The 6,839-nt window shown below is 42.5% G+C and overlaps 1 long non-coding RNA gene across 1 annotated transcript; it reads left to right on the top strand.

Moving 5' to 3' along the window:
- Nucleotides 1-4,919: 4,919 nt before the first annotated feature.
- On the top strand, nucleotides 4,920-6,358 carry LOC146206990 (uncharacterized). The gene is made up of 3 exons (XR_014704533.1): nucleotides 4,920-5,177; nucleotides 5,904-6,017; nucleotides 6,115-6,358. It is a non-coding gene; the product is annotated as an uncharacterized LOC146206990 (long non-coding RNA).
- The last annotated feature ends 481 nt before the right edge of the window (nucleotides 6,359-6,839 follow it).

Below are 6,839 nucleotides of genomic sequence, written 5' to 3'. Positions count from 1 at the left end.
AACATACTTTTGTCAGCATAAAGGAATTTTTCAAGCTCACAAGACTTTTAGAATAAAAACAACCAAAGTAATATATATGTCTCTTAGTGTGCATTCTTGTGACAACGTACCAGGCACATGGACTCTTGCGAAATTGCTGCACCTACTGTCCAGTAACCAAACATTTAAACACCCAGCACAGCAATCCTGTTTTGATCTGTATTTTTGCATGTTTTCAAAATAGCACAAGTGCACTGGTCCACAGTCAAGAGATGTGTAAGAATGCCCTTCCCGGTTGAATTGAGGCCTTTTGTAGTTAGAGTCAGCACCTGTGACTCAAGTCCCAACATCAGCTACAGTTGATGTCATGACACATAAGCCAAGGTGGGGCTCATTTCTAGAAGAGTCAGTATTTTCGTCCACATGGGCATGCCTGCTACGAGCAATGATGAATATGTTTTGAAAATGCCCAAATATTGCAGACAAGAAAAGCATACTCTGCAAAGTCAGCATTAACTGTGCCCATGACATGGACGAGCAGGGTCATATGTGTTTCTAGTGAAAGTAGCAAAGGACAATTAAGCTCGGCTCAGTGACTACTTTTATTACTTGAAATACTGGGGAAGGTGGAGAGGTTCTGGGTGAAAACAGAACATATATGAGGCAACACAAGAAGAAGTACTTTTAAACTGGTGAAGAAAGTATACTCAAGTTCTTTTGGACAGCAATAGAAAATGAACTGACTGGTTCTGTTCAGAATTTGTGGTAGTAGCACCGCATAAAAGGGTAAACAAGGATCAATATATTTCTAGTGTCATCCTGACATTTCAACAACTCATTTGGCATCCTGGACAGTATGACGAAATATTTACAGCTATATGAGAAAAGTTAACATTTGTTTATATTTTACGAATTAACAGTTAACTAAAATGTAAGCATGTACAACAAGGCAGAACATGGAGTCCCGGCAGCCCATGACATGAACTAAAATACAGTGATGATCATCTGCCCTGGTGCTTCTCTGCAGTGCACAGGTACAGAGGGGCGAAGCATACACAACGGTGTGCTAGCATACAGGCAGGCTGTGCCTAAAACAGCTGAAAGCAACAACGATGCACTTACATATGAGGGCCAGTTCTCGGGAAAGCAACATAAAAAAAAAAGATACTGCAACAGCGAGTAGCTATACGGGTAGCTATCGCACCAAATTAACATGTACTACATACTACTTTAAGTACAGCACTGCACACTTGGAGAAGACGTGACCGAAGGGGCTGTAAGCAACTCGCACTGTACACAAACCTCGCAAGTACACACACTGTCCCGCTTGTATCCCAACGACGTGAAGAAACCGGGAGCACAAATGATTGAAGTATCTACTCGCAAATTTTACGATAAATGACTGATGCAATAAATCCACTGTGAATTCTTTTTATATACGAAGAACGAAGTGTCTAAAGGTACGTCCGACGTATCCATTCGATTCTCGTAAAGATACGGCGGACGTCGATATACAGGCTCATGGCTATATGCACGTCGAACGCGGCCACATTCGCTTGCTACGCGTGAATGGATGTCATCCTCTATGATATCAGCTAGCCGCGACTCTCGATGAGGTGCTACGAAGAGTGCACAAGGTCAATGTACAACTGGTCACGCAACTCGGAAGAAAACGCGTGCAGCTGCCTACTGCCAGCGGCATCAACTCGATGATGAGGGCTCCTGCGAACTGTGAGGCAAATTACTAACGCACAGAAAATAAGATCTGCCAGAACTCCAAAGAACTAGAAAGTAAACATAATATTCGCGCTCAGGAATGAATGCAGTTTTTGTTTCTTGCGTAAGAAAAAACGTGTCACATTTTTAATAATATTTTAACTTGTTTCTAACGGCCTCTCTCGGCCACTTATTATCCGCTGCGTAGTTGCCCAAAGCTCAGATATGGTTGAGACTGTTCAGACCAATGCTTTTTTCATCCGCGGAATGGGTGCGTCGTCGGCCCCGGTTCAACGTTCATCGTTGCGTGCTGCGTACAGAGTGGGTTATCTGTAACAAAAAGTCAGTATTTCATTCTGCTGGTTTTGGTAGAGCTTTACTGCAAGGCGAAGACTGTCTGTGCTCGATGAGAAACTGATTGCCGCTGCATGTGCGCATTTCCGGACGATGGGACAATGCTGCGTCACAGCTCGGCGGCTCGGCTCGGCCTCCCAGGCACGTCGCAAAAGTGGTGGCTTGTTTTACGGCTACACGTCTGCATGAGCGGCGTATCGCTGCATGTTTTAATTGAGCGGTGAAGGTGAGATTTTATTGCCCCCAAGAAGCGTGTCGCATTGCTCAAAGCCTTCCGTTCCGCTCCCCTTGCTGCGTGTTTTGCTTACTGCTTCGTATTACCACACCAACGTTCGCTGAACGTGCTTTAGCTGTTATTACAGTGATGTTCCTATTGTCAATGGGATATTTCTCATGAACATGTTAAATGCTTAAGTTGTAAATTTGTAACCTCACATTGACTCCTTTCAGTGGCAAATGAAGCGCAAGTAAAATATGGGAATCATGAACAGGGCAAGATTTATTGGAGCGAAGCTATATCGTAGATATTTTCACTTCTCAGACGCATTAACTTCTAAATACTAGCAATCCCAATTTGAATTGCTTACCTAAGCTCTTACAGGTTGGCGTTCTAGCGCTAGCGTTAGTTATTCCATTCGTTTGTTTTTGTTGTTCTTTGACGCTGATATGTATACTTTGTTTGTTAGCAAGATCTTTTACCCTTTTATAATCTCACCGCGTCTCGTTTGGAGACCTACGCTCAGGTCATTTTGTTATCACGAGGAGTTCATGAAGACCGTAACGAATGAGCTGTGGTCGCTCTCCTACACTTAGATTTCGTTGTCGTGGAGCGTCTATGTAAGTAATCGTGAATTAATAAAGCCTGGCTTTCTGTGCAGCGCAGCTTCACTCATTTATGCCCTTAGTGAAATGCCTCAAGCCATGTGGTTCTATCCATGTGCTTGCCGAATTCACTTGAAGGCCCTTGTTCACAAACGTGCCCGAAGAAATAAGCCCCAGAATGCGTTTACATGACGCGCGACGAAAGACTAGGCTAACGACGACGGAGGCAGAACGATGCTATGATAAGGTGGTTAAAGATTCCGTAACATTTCAGTTAACGTAAAACTTGACAGTAGAAATCCATGTCAACTAAAGTTGGCTGAACAGTTACGGTGTCCGTTTGTCTGCCTTATCCGAGCATCGTTCTGCCTCCGTCGTCGTTGGCCTTGTTTTTCGTTTATAAGTAAAAAGACGATCAAATTCCCCGCCAAAATCACGTCCCTGTGACGTCACAAGCAACGTCACGTGTTTGTTGTGCCTCACAGTTCGCAGGGGGCGCTGGGAAACTAAAGCCTCGCTCAGAGTCGACACGCAGGCTTCTATGGGAGTTACGCTACCATTTGTTCTTCTACCATGGAGTGCATCCGTTCTAACATAGATCACGGTCTTCACTTAGGGTTGTGTACGGCAAACATCGCTGTCAAGCACATAGCTGCAGGCGATATGTTACGTACTGCACCAGCTCCACCAGCTGGCATCGAGATACGCACATTCACGAGCAGCTTTCGCTTCGCACTAAACTATCACCTCGATCTGCCCGTAATGCGAGCGAGCTATTCCTAGCATTTACGCTGTCTTAGGTGCTGCATCGACCTCCGAAGATCTAGCGCCGGCACAACACACACACCTCGCCGTGCAGCTGAACATTCGGCAGTCCAAAGTATTTATGTGAAATGGCATTCCCAGCTGAAAAAGTTCATTGGTTCCAGTAAGAATTCCAGCTGGTTTTAACTGGAGCCAAATGGAATTTGTGGGTTCCAATTGGCAACAGCTTGCCCAATTGGTTTTGCTAGCTGGCAAAATGTTCTCCTATTGGAATTCTTAATGGTAACAGAATATGGCAATGGACGTAGTTGGCATGCTTATCACTAGTTAGAAACTTAACTGGTTCCAATTAGAGGTCCAATGGGTTCCAGTAGGAAACTAGGCTGATTCCAATGGGCATCCAACTGTTCTAATTTACCAGTTCCCCTTCAATATTCCACTGGTTCCAAATGAAAATGAGGTGGTTTCTTATTGAAAACAAGGAAATAAGTTCAAAATGTCACACTTTCTTTCCTTTGGTCATCCAGCATGGATTTAAGCAGTTAATGAAAATTTATGTGCATGACCATGTTACAGTGTACATAAAGTAAATGCTATTTTTGGCATAGTTTAATCTGTTTGACTCATAAAAGAATGGCATTGCCAAGAAAGTCAAAATTACTGATGTTATATATAGTTATAGACATCTGCTTCTTTAAATAATCCTTTGAATGCATGAAATATTTTAAACAAATTTTAAGTTCTAGTTTAAAAGGAAAGAAAATATTTTCAAGATTTCCATAGAACACAATTCTTGCAACTATTGTGAACTGATGTTTCTTAATTGAGTACAGAATTGAAACCCTGCTAATAATCGAGTAAAAAACCTAACACACTTTATTTTAAAAGTACTGGTGAAAAATAAGCAAACTCAATGCTTTGGATGAGACCAGAACATGTGCACATATACAGGTGCATATCTACAGGCATATATATACGATATATCCCACGGGCATATATATTATATATGTACGACATTCTTTCAGCTGCTGTCTGCTAGCGTAGCAGACGATGCGAGTTCCGATGATCGCCTACATCAATCAAAGCAAAGTGCAGCGAAAACAATTATTTGCAAAAACCTAAAATTGATTTTAATAGCAGTAATTTTAAATATGTCACTTATCACTTGCTATATAATTTTGACTAATGCATGTTTTCCGCACAGTGAGCGACATCATCGCTGTCGTGCCTTCGGCTTTAGCCTTCAGAAGCCAAAAATAGCCATTCCGAAGTCTAGACTAGACGACTAGCGAGGGACAACATGGCGGTGACAATGGCAAGCATGACTATAGCATGACGGCATGTTCGTGCAAACGCGTGTTTGCAAATGCTCTGTGCGGCTAGAATCCTGCGCTAATTATATGTTACCATAATTTAAACGTAGCCGTCATTATGAATGATTTTTCGGCATTTCATCTGACGCACTAAGTGGTATCACAACTTCTGGCAAGACTAAAAAATGTGAAGCGACTTCTACAAGGCCTACGACATGCTACTCTTCGGTAAGTAAAAATTTCTTTTCTTGTGGTAATCCCACCCTGTGTAAGTGTTCTAAGGTTGCATTGGTGTTCAGCTAAATTTTTAGAGCGTAATTAAGGCACTGACAAAGACCAACATTGACTGAAACGGGCCCGATAGCTACGATGACCGCTGCTGATCTCATTCGAGCGAACTGTCCAAGTGAGGTGATAACTTTTGTTCTCCGTGATTGATTTCCGTAGATTTATTGTATTAGCCTGTCGAACTACGTTTGGATTTACCTGCGGCCAGCAGAAAACCAACTTCATTATCCGATTGTTGCCGCCTCAGAACCGTCACTGCATATCCTGGTGGCTTCACTGTGATGACATGAAGCGCTGGTAGTTAGGTTTAAAACTAGAAACCTAGGCCAAAAATGTGTGAACAGGCAAAGACCGGTGGCTGAATGATTCAGTCTATACCTATTGCGACTAGGTTTATCCATGCTGCGATTGTGAGTGAGCATGTACCTTACTCACCTTTCACTTGTTTCATTTGGAAGCACCATTCAAGGAAAATATTTAGAGACCACATGCTTGTACAACACTTCACTTGTCCCTTGGAGGATTCTCGCCACATGTGTTTTTGCATTTGTATGTGGTTTTGCATTTTACTCGTTCCAGAGCAAAAACTTGTACTCGATGACTTGTACTTTCTAACTAAACTAAGCTTTGCTAAATGCACTTTTTTTTTTCTCTACACGGCTACAGGAAGCGGCTGCAGGACATGGGCATGCCACTGCAAATGGCTCGGGAGACTGCCATGAAAGACGTGACGGGCCTCATCAACGAAAAGATTGCATATCTCAGAAGGCAAGCGAAGAGGTAATTGAATAATTTTATACCATTTTGTGTGTGACATTCAAAAAGCATCTAAGCTTGTCAGCTCTGTGATTACTTATGCTTGCCTTTATTACTTTAGGGAACAAGCTGCCAATGGAGCACTGCAGGGAGAAACCACACAAGCAGCTACGGCAGATGGCGATTGCTGAAGAATGCACAAAGGCACATTCAAGAAATTTTTTGAATTTGGATCTTTCACCATTCAGCTGCGCTGTTTTATGGGTAGCTAGTTTAAAAGGATCTTATTTGTTTCAAGTAGAGAAGCACTTTGCATTGCAAGTACATTCAAGTAATAAATGTGAAAGTGTGTTATTGAATAGAGCTTTGTTGTCTTCATTTCAAGTAATTCATGCAGATCTTGTTCTGGCCCACTCCAAACACAGAAATTAGTCCTGCAAGCATCAACATGCACCAGATGATGAGAGTATGGGTCTAGTATTAGTTCCCTAGTTAATATTCATTGGAGTAGGAACTTCCCAGCTATAATGGGGCAGCATTGATTCCATTATGTTATAATGGGTACTAGTTGGAATCGCCCAGTTAAAACCTATTGGAGTTGTCCAGTTAGAACCAGCTGGAATCGCCCAATTATAACCAGCTGGAATCGTCCAATGGGAACCAGCTGGAATCGCCCAATTAGAACCAGCTGGAATTTACCAATGGGTGTCCGAAAACCTAACTGGTACCAATTAGAAAAATTCCAATAGGAACCAATGAACTTTTTCGGCTGGGTTATGCTCGTTCCTCACATGCAGACCGAGGAAACAGGATGTTTTTAGCTAAATTCTTCGTGTAAATTCTACC

Source organism: Amblyomma maculatum, chromosome 1 (assembly GCF_055883805.1).
Source record: "Amblyomma maculatum isolate TAMU_Amacu chromosome 1, ASM5588380v1, whole genome shotgun sequence".
Taxonomy (NCBI): Eukaryota; Metazoa; Arthropoda; class Arachnida; order Ixodida; family Ixodidae; genus Amblyomma; species Amblyomma maculatum.
This window is presented reverse-complemented; position numbering and strand designations above follow the sequence as displayed.